At 40.5% G+C, this 10,738-nt stretch overlaps 1 protein-coding gene and 1 long non-coding RNA gene across 3 annotated transcripts in view; both read right to left on the bottom strand.

Moving 5' to 3' along the window:
• The window catches only part of ssbp4 (single stranded DNA binding protein 4), an 81,175-nt gene that overhangs the window by 41,545 nt on the left and 28,892 nt on the right, over positions 1-10,738 (bottom strand). The window lies entirely within an intron of this gene.
• LOC132961340 (uncharacterized) lies at positions 5,005-10,523 on the bottom strand. Its single transcript, XR_009667710.1, has 2 exons — positions 10,357-10,523; positions 5,005-10,270 (listed from the first exon to the last, which is right to left on the bottom strand). It is a non-coding gene; the product is annotated as an uncharacterized LOC132961340 (long non-coding RNA).

The following is a 10,738-nucleotide window of genomic DNA, read 5'->3' as shown; positions in this document are numbered from 1 at the left end:
AACAAGGGCATGAAGGGAGAAAAACAAGGAGTTCAGAAAAAAGGAGAGAAAGCTGTAGAAAGAGAGAGAGAGAGAGAGAGAGAGGGGCAATGCAGGGATGAATGAAAGGAGTATGAAAAGGAGGAAGTGAATAATGAATCTCATAAAGGAAAGATATCAGGGACGAATAAGAGTCAAATAAAGCATGTTCCTAAAGGGAATGATGAAGGACAGTGGGGTAATCCTAGGGGCAGAGCTTCGGTGGCAAACATAATGAACCAAACAGGAAACTATGTAGAAGTACGCCCTCATTTTCATGTAATGATGAAATGTGTTTTGTATAAAAATTTGTAGGAAATGACACATGGCCCCTCATGGCCAATGAGCAGAGAATGCCTCATCTTCTGATCTGGATAAGTTTAGGCAGACTAATTTAATAATGAATGAGGTCTGTGGTAAAATGTGCCTTTAGCACAAGTTTTGTTCAGATCTTAGAGATCAAACATGGAGTCAAATGAGTGAATGAATGAGCCACATGATGAAGTAAGCTCCTGTTGAAAGGTCAAAGTTATCAACCGCTTGTTTGGTTGTTTATAATTTTGTAATAGAGCATGCAAGTTGTGTGCTAGCATGGGTAACTCATGCATACATATAAACATATAGTTTTCTGCTCTCTAGCAAAATTCTTTGTGATTTTAAAACCTCAACAGGTTTGAGTCACGCCATGCTAGCATTAGGATATTGAGAATTAACGTTGTCCACTCTTTTCACCTTTTCCATATATTTTTTGCTTGGTTTTTGTCTCCACCATAATATTTAATTATGTTAATATTTGGTGAGCAGCAGTTTAAAGCCCCACTGTTTTCAAAAGCTAAGAAAACGTACTCTTTAATATGACTTCTCTTTGGTTCCAAGTAGCGATGCAACAATACAGTCAGTCCACGGTCCACGGTCCTCGGTACCTCGGTTTTTTGGTCACGGTTTTCAGTTCAGTTCTAATTGGGTGTTTTTTATAAATTTTTTGGATTTTTAGGCAAATTTTACAGGAACAGTAAGGGGGTTAAAGGAAAAATACAACTATCAAGTGTATTAACAATAAGGCAACAACCACTTCTTCATTTTACTTTTAACCAAAAATAAAAAACTGTGTCAGTAAGTTTGGTGTATTAGTGACAAGAATGCAGTGTTTAAGTAATGCCATGTAAAAATGTACAAATAAGAAGACATTTCAGTATTCTAAAATATATTTTTGTATATTTTTCAACAGGTCATAAAGTGTTGTGTTTAGTAACCTTGCTTCAAACTCTGCTTCTCCGTTCACTCTCACCCCATCCGCATCATCAGCTGGTGGCTGCGTGCAGCCTGCTAACGTTACAGCCTGCTGTAGTCTGTTGTTGTAAACTTTTAGCCAAACTCCGTGTTTCCATTTGAGTAGGTGGTATGCGTAAACACTGTTTGCACAGACAGTCTTTTTTGTTTTTGTTTACCGCTTTCTCTTCCTTCTCTCGTTATACTAAACGCTGAAACCGAAACATCCCCACACCGCTGATTTGAAAGACGACTGTGTTTCTTCATATGTGTGTATTGTTGTCAGTTTCATCAACTTTAGTGCATGGTGATGGGATATTAACTCGGTGGGGAGGCACACACAAACAGAGCCAATTCAGAGAGACATCCTTTGCATGGAAGCTCGTACCCAAAACTGTGAAACTGCAATTTACAAGCGTGCATTGTTAAAATTCTAAGTAAGCTGCTCCCTACAACTGATGTTGTAGGGAGCAGCCATGTTATTGTATGGAAGAATAAAATGAAGAGACTATTTCACTCAGATGAATTATCATTATCATAAAATTCCTATGACTAATAGTTAAAACACATTAAGTCCAAAACACACTTACCCAAAAAAAGTTTTCTCATCTAATAACTAAAGGCTGTGATGGTTGCTTTTTTCCTCCCTACAGTTAGCATGAGCCGCTTGATGAGCAACTCATCTATGTTAATGAAGTTAAACTGCAATTATGAATCTAATGGAAATAAGATAAACAAGTCCATTTGTGTGAGCCACAGTTTCAATAAGCAGTTGAGAGTATTACTACCCTCCAGTTATAGTCTGATTGCATGTAATTGCAGACACAAGTCCCAAACTGTGTATAAACATCAAGACAAAGTCCAACCTGCACCACAGTTTGAATGAACTGGAACGGCACCTTTCTTTTTTTTAATCACTATCAATTTCTAAAACTTTTGATGAAAATAATAATATTATTTTGCCTGCAAAGGACTCATCAGACTATATGTTTTCATTGAGTAAATCCGAAACCCTTCAGGTCCAAATTAAGTGTGTGTGTGTGTGTGTGTGTGTGTGTGTGTGTGTGTGTGTGTGTGTGTGTGTGTGTGTGTGTGTGTGTGTGTGTGTTGGATATATGGTAAGACTGTTAAAGTGTGGAAAAGAAACAGAGTTAACAGGTATTCCCCTCCTCCACAAGCCTAGCTGAGCGAGAGGGGTGACGATAGAGGGAGAGAACAAGAGAGAAAGAGAGGGTGAGGCAGGAAGAGGGAGGATATCCTGTGAGGAGCAGGCTATGATATATTTGAGCAAGCAGGCCACTTCAAACAAGCAGGCCCCCTGCCCCAATAAAACCAGGGGAGATGGAAGGAGAGGAAGACAGGGGAGGGGGTGAAAGACAGACATTTAAAGTTTTCATCAGACTTTCTAAATGTTTCCATACATTATTGGGTTATTGGCAGAGAAATAATGATAACCGCTGTTTACTGAAAATAAAGTGTTTTCCTGCACTGTCACAGCTCTGGAAACGTTTTTGTTTTATTTGCTGAAACATACTGAACAGTAACACCTGAACAAATGCCTAAATCTCCCAAAATTAAAAAAGAAAATATTCAGTAGTTAAAACAAAACAGTTTTTGATCAAAATAATGTTAAAATGAGGTTTATATTTGAATATTTGGGGAGGTTTTTGGACAGGGGATGGGGGGGTTCTTAACATTTATTATAAGACATTAACACTATTTCGACCCTTTAGGTATCTCCAGCAATCCTGTATTTATAAGTTATTTAAAGAAAAGTTGCAATCTTGAATCCAAACTAACTGAAAATGACCATAGAAGTTGTGAAGTCACACAAGCACATAAATGTGCACACACGTGGACACTCACAGCCACGTCGTTGCCCTACTACAAGTGATTGATGATTTCAGGAAAGGGCTCTTGGGCAGAGGAAGTCCAGTCTGGGTCAGACTTCATCGACACATCCAGGCATGAGCACCATCTGCATGCACTCACAAGTCTTACACCCGCTTATAAGGTCTGCACCCCTTCAACACACACACACAGGAACACACGCCTGTACTCATTTAGACATGTGATATGGTTCATGCTGTTTACTATATAATGTCTTTCCTCCCAGCAGCACGAGAGTGAGTAAAGGGGGTGCTGGTGGTGGTGATGGGGGATTGAGTCAAGGTGAGCAAAGCGAGTCGGCACGCCGGCGCAGCGTGCTCTCTTCAGTTTTAGGGCTCAGTGTGCCATTGTGGGCCAGCGTGGGGCTGTCTTTGACAGCAACCATTACGACAAATAATTGAACAGCAAATGAAGACAAATGATATGATTGCAGCGCACGTTCCAGCAGTCAATCCGCTATCTAGGTGGTTCCCATTCAAAGCCATTGATCAGCTTTACAACCTAAGTAGCTGGCCAGGAAACTAAATGGTGGCGATCAATGCTATTTAACAGATTATTGACTGCTGACTGGTTGCCTGAGATCAAAATAGAGACAGGGGCATGAAGGAGTATGCAAATAGAGAAGAGGAATGAAAACACATGAAATTGGAATCCGTTCCTTTGCTTCAGTGGTGATAAACAGGGAAAAAAACACTGAAACAGCAGAGAGTTAGGAGCGAGAGAGTGCATTTTTGTGTGTGTGCACCTGTATGTTGACGATCATGTGATTTTAATGGATGAAAGACAAAAGAAGGTGGAATGAAAGAAAGAAAGAAAGATTAGTCTCTTGTTTCAGGCTTCTCGTGTGTCCATGTGTCCTTTGTGAACCTCCGTGTTCACCATAAAAACTCTTCACATTAGTCGCAATTAAGTCAAAACTAGTACAAGTTTGCACCTCAGCAGAATCAGCCATTACATACGGCTTCTCTTTGTTCAGCTGATCCCTGATGGAGCTTTCAAGTGGCACACAAGCCGGCATGTAACAACAGCCGCTTGCACCGCAATTACATCCTTTTGACTGCATGCTCCTTCACATGTTCTCGTACTGTCTGTGTTTACAATGCACGAACCAGGCGTAAGCCATCCGTCAGCTTATCAGGCCTGGGGTATGAGAGGAAGGGTTTTGTGTCTGCTTGGTTTGAAAACCTTAGAGTGTTTTTGAGATCAGGGGCAGATTGAGACCTTTTGACTGGGGGGCCCAACTGGGGCACTGACTTATGAATAAAGCTTATTTACCTTTAATGTTGCCATTAATCATTTTCTAATGTAACTTCTAACATTAGAGTATCACACAGATGTTATGTTCCTTTGTATATTTTTTAATTTAAAAAGTATCTCAACAGTTTTGCAACATAAATATTCTTAGCTTGGTTCTTTTTTAACTCAAAAGATGCCTGTCCAAAGTAATGATTTAAAGAACTAAGCAAGATGTGTCCTTCAAAGATCATAGTTTATAGGATTTTGGAGTGGCCCTATGGGGTCAACCAAGGTCACCCCTGACCACGCCCCTAACCTAAATCAGGAGCCAATAGCAGCTCATCATTGTAAATATTAAAATCAATCCAGACAGAAATGGAGATGTCGTGGGATGACAGCAAGGAGAAAACCCACTCTGTGATTTTATGTGAGTGTAAATGTGTGTGTGTGAATGGAATTGGGTTTTGGGTGTTTAAGTCTCCAAAAGTCCCAAACCACCGTAGTGTTTAATACACACCATACTGTGTTACTATGGTGACTGGGTGCAGCTCTGGGGCCTGAGTCATGAGGCTGCATGCTCTTGTGTTTACATGTTGTGTTCATGTGTGTGTGTGTGTGTGTGTGTGTGTGTGTGTGTGTGTGTGTGTGTGTGTGTGTGTGTGTGTGTGTGTGCTGTGTACAACATGAAAACAACTCTTGAAAATATACAAGTTGCACCAGTTTCAGCTTAAATTTGGTCGCTGTCCAACTCTGTAACTTTGTGATTTTTTTTCTCATATTTACTTTACAATAAAACACTGTTTGTGCCATGAAACGTATAAAGTGGCCAAGCTTCAGTGACTCACTGTGTGCACGAGTGAGTGTGAATACAGACTAAAATATGGCTGAAGTAGAGAATCTGTGCTGGAGACTGTGTATAGTGTCTCCATGATTTCCTCTGTATGTATGTGTGTGTGTGTGTGTGTGTGTGTGTGTGTGTGTGTGTGTGTGTGTGTGCGTGTTTGTGTGTACACACTCCCTTTGCCTTTTCTCAGTTCAGCAGAACCTCATTAATTCAGCAGGAATGGAAATCATTTCTGCGCAGAGTGCACAGGAGACAGAAAGAGATGGAGAGGAAGACGCGTGGAGGGATGGGGGTGGCGGGGAGGGGGCCACAATGGATCCTGAAATTTCTTTATTTTTACTTTTTTGAAAATACTTCAATAAAAAATGGTGCTTTTGATAAATAGTACAGGGAATTTTAAGTATCTGTCACAAAGGGAATGCTACAGATACTTTAATACTATTTAATCAGACTTATATTTAATCATTTGGTTTACAACCCTTGAGAAATAACAAGTCTTTAATCTCTTGATTGAAATCTCATAAATTTTATACACAAACAAACAGACTGGACAAACAACCAAATATAGCAAACGTCCAGATGGATACATTAATAAAAAAGGTAATCTTCCTCATGTAGTTGCAAATAAGAGCCGACTCCATCCCATCCCTCTCTCCCCTCCTCCTGCCGTCTCTCCGTTCTGCAGCCCGCCACCAGACAATATGGAGCAGACAGTAATCTGGCCATGCACTGAGGAGATTACAGCATCCAGCAGAACAGTCCAGAACAGAAGAGAGCAGCAGAGAGGAAGAGCCTCAGATCAGCCAAACCAAGTCAACACACAGGAATCTACAGTATATCCAACCAAACGGAGCTTCTCTCACCCTGAAGTAGAAACTGCTCTCTCTCTTTTCTCTCTCAGAGCGTCGGCCAGTCGAACACTCTCATTCAGTGAAAGCTGACCTTTTCAGAGAGCAGCGCAGTGCTGAGGATCCCTCTATTCCAAATGTCACTTTTTAAAGAAAATATCTGACAAAGTAAAGACAGATCAGGCAGCACACAGAGGACATAAAAGAGAAACAATACATGTAGTATGAAAACATGTCCACACCTACAACGTAACTTCTAGTCCCTCTGATTTCCTTTTCTCTAGATACATGAACACTGAGGCCTTAATATGTCCAAACAGTCACTAAATAACCAAACAGATGTGCTGCCCTATTTATTCAGTGAACTTAATCATGTGAGATATAAATAACTGATCTGAAGGCTTTCATCCTGACAGCAGAGCTGAGGTTGAAGTTCACACTTATCACTTGTGACTAAGGACACAAAGTGGATTTTATTTAATTTTCTGTCTCTCGCCGATGAATTAACCTTGAAGAGGGGCAGCCTATGACCCGGGGATGACCTTTAGGTCAGCTAGGTCAGTGTCGCTCACTCAGAGAAAGAAGGATTGCACACACACAGGCACATACAAAAGTTTATCAATATATAGTGCACTTCTATTTTTAACTCTATTGTTTTTATGAAAGAAGCAACAGATAAGCTCTTAGTAACCAGTATACAAACATCTGGATAATGCAGTGTGATAATGATAATGGAATGCAAAATGATTACAGTGCTGTAACAATTTAATATTCAATATGGGTATAGGGTTCAATGTAGGGTTACTGGGTTAGTAATCATTTGTTGAGCTAGCAGTTAATTGTTTGATAATATGTCAAATCAAAGTCAATCCTCAGCAATGTCACTGTGTCAACATGCTGAAAAACTATTTATTTCTTTGACTTTAAACTGAGATAATGTTGGCAGCTTTATAACTCGTGTCAATCGATCAATCAATTTATCATTTTTTATTTGAAATGTGCCAAATCACAACAAAAGTTATTTCATGTCTATTAACTTGTGCAGCAGGTGCTGACTGTACTCTTGGATGAGGTAAAATAGAAACCTCAAGAAGAACCAGACTCAGTGCCTCGCCTGCTTCATTTGTGTCATTTTCCTGACATACTGATTTAATCAGCAAGTAGTACAGTCTCAAAGTCATCCCTCGGGTTGCTTGTGTGCACTGTTAAATGACCTGAGGTTGCATTTGGGTGTGGGTAAAAGTCCATGAAGTTCCTCTGGATGCTTCTGCAGTCAATGCAACACTGATAGAAGTACAAAACACAATAACTTCATTCACTGATTTGTTGAAACTAGATTGTAATTGGATTAAACATTTTATGTTTTCCCTCTAATGTCCTCACGCTGCTGTACTTTAAGTGTCTATGACTGACTGACTTTACTGATGGACAGATTCCTCACTTGATGCCATTGGCCACTTTGGACTTGAACAGGATCTGTGGACTCGTGGGCGATGAATGGAGGGATTACAGTAAGGTTAGCCCCAGGGTTCCAAAGCTAAATCTGGCGAGAGACTCATCTGGGTAATGTAAAAATCCTACAGCTCGATTTATGTTTGAGTGATCATAAGCTAGGAACGGCAATCTGGTCTCAATTGTTATGGATGATGTGCAACTAAACTGCTGCCCTTTTCTCAGTTGAACAAAGATCATTAACCAAAATACGTCGGAAACTCTTGCTGGACTTAAAGTCATTACTTCAGAACAATTATAACAAGGCTGTCATCACACAGCGCTCTCAGAATGTGACTATAAATGGCCGAGCTCATTTGGCCCACTTCTCTTTATTATTCATAAAAAATCAATCTTTCCACTTGTACGCTGTCTTTAAGAGAAAAGGTATACAGAAGAGTGTTGTACAAACAAGAAAGATTGTGAAAATGTACAGCGGGAAGGAAGATGTTCTCACGAAAGAAAATAAAATAAAGAAGATGTGGACTCAAGACACTCATAAGAGAAGAGGAAGACAGGAAGTACTTCAGAGTGGACAGTTGGTTGTCCCTATTAACATTTGCATCTTAATCTTTTTCATGCTCCTTATTTTCTGCAAACATCATAATGCAGATTAAAAATTGAATTTGTCAATTCCTTTTTGTAGTTTTAAAAATGTTTCACAAGTGCTTTTTGTGGTGACATTGCCACCCAATTACCTTATTTATAGAGTAGTGTTGAGTTTAGACGATGTGTGAAAGAATAAACCGGAAGAGAAAAGGGGAGAGAGGGACGAACAGATGAAGGAGCAGCAATAAAACGAGCTGGTTCTGAAGTTGTATTGGTGGAGAAGGAGGAGATTTGAAGGAGCCAGGTGTGGTGGCAGCCTCAAAGGTAATCAGCGGGCCAATGGGGAGTCATTCTACTCACAGCGAACGGGCTGTCGAAGTACCTGGAATAAAAATAATCATTACACCACATTAAAGTCGCTGTCTGTAAATATACCCTGGGCAGCAGTAAACTAGCTCACTGCGGACCCTTCCATTAGGACAAGTGCACGCCTTAATGCACACGTGTGAATATTCAAAATACACGCATGCAAATAAAACTGAATGCAAATATTACAGAGAATCGACGTACATCTTCCTGCACAAAAATCAATGTCTCCACTGCTGATTCTGTGTGTATCCCGTCATGACAAAGACTTTTAACGGAAACAAGCGGTTCTCCTGATATAACTGAACCAGCTCAAAGCACATTCATTATCCCCCCTACTATAACTTATAAGTGTTATTTTAGCAACAGAAACCCAGACAGAGGCTCTCTCACACATTTATTCTGCCTCTCAGTGTTGCTGCCTTTGGAAAATGGGGATTAAGTCTACATTTAGGAGAATTTGAATTGCAAATAAGGCTTTGTAATTGTTTTAGTCTTTAATCCTTGCAAGGAGGGCCTCAGTGTAATGCAAAGTTGAGACGGGCGAAACATCTCAGGCATTCATCTGAGGAAGGACTGTGTTTGTTTCACCACTCGGTTCAATGAGACTTAATAAGCAGGGTGTCCGATTGACACACACACACACACACACACACACACACACACACACTCACGCTGACACAAGTACATATGCATGTACACACAAACACAAGCTTAAACACACTCCTGCACACGCGCTGCACCTCATGGGCTCATTGATAGTGCAGCCAGTTTATTTTGGTTGTGAGTTTGGGTGCCCAGCTGGTACTTGAGACTGGTGGACTGGCAGACAGCAGACATACACACACACACACACACACACACACACACACACACACACACACACACACACACACACACACACACACACACACACACACACACACACACACACACACACACACACACTCAGAGACACACACACGCTGCCAGGGACACACTGTGCCAGGCTGCAACGATTGCCAGAAACAAGCCTGCCCGCTGCCACACAGAGAGGCAGAGGCAAAGAAAAGAGGGCAGGACAAAGTGTGTCTGACTGTGTGAGATGGAAAAAGATTGAACGAGTGGACAAAGACATGAGGAAGAAAAGGAAAAGGAGTGAGTGACTTTTATGAAAAAAAAGTTAAACAGCGATAAAAGAAAGAAACTCCAACTATAGAGTGTGGTGCAGGAAAGCAGCACAGACTGACTGACTGATGTGAAGTTTCTTATTAATTAAGTAAGCAATTTAAAGCTACTGCATTTGCATTTTAAGTTCCTATTAAAAACCTGTGCAATCTTATGAAAATGGTACTGTTACTACGACGGTTGCAAAAACAAGCATGCATCAAGTACAGAGTCTCTTTTCCTGCCTCCATAACGGGTGAAAATCTTGTAATATTGTAAATCCTGTTAAATCCTTCGTCTCACTGCCTTAAAAGTTCTTACTGCACCTCCACATGATGTCCCCGTTCTTCCTGTATTCCACTTGCACACTCTGCCAAACACTTCCTTCTTCAGCGGACAGTTCATGCACATGTGCAACAGGATGCAATCAAGCCCTCCCTTAAAATCAAACCTTTCTCGTATTACATTCAATACAGCAGCTCCAGTATGAGTAAATTGAATTCAGGGACTTGGCGTAAAACAAAAAAGAATATGGTGTCTCAACTCCCAAAGTGAACCAAGAGGAGTGTGAGTTTAAAGATAAGTTTCACTCCCTGGGACCTTCCTGACAATTCTTGTAACCATCATCAGTGTTTAAGGTATAATGAGGAACGGCAGCAATGGAATGTTGCTCCAAGATCTGCACTGGGAAGAGAGAACAGGGAGCTCTTTTTTTTATTTGATTCAACCTTCTTTTAACCAGGGAAAAAACTTGTTGAGATTAAAAATAGGCCCGACTGATGTGTGATTTTTGGGGCCGATATAGATATCAATATTGGGGAGAAAAAAACCTCAATATATTGGCTGATATCTTTCTTTGATCGATGTTCGATGTTGATCCCTCACATGCAGTTATCAAACACTCTGGGAAAAAAAATACAGAATAACAAACACAAGATGGTCATTCAACTGGAAAGTAACCATGCATGTACTATCATCCCCGCTTCACACTCTGGATAGTGATAATGCTTTTATTAATTCTTATAGCATACTCCCCTGGTAATAGGCAGAAAGAGATCTGCTAGTGTAAGTCAATGACATT

Source organism: Labrus mixtus, chromosome 3, assembly GCF_963584025.1.
Source record: "Labrus mixtus chromosome 3, fLabMix1.1, whole genome shotgun sequence".
Classification (NCBI taxonomy): Eukaryota; Metazoa; Chordata; class Actinopteri; order Labriformes; family Labridae; genus Labrus; species Labrus mixtus.
This window is presented reverse-complemented; position numbering and strand designations above follow the sequence as displayed.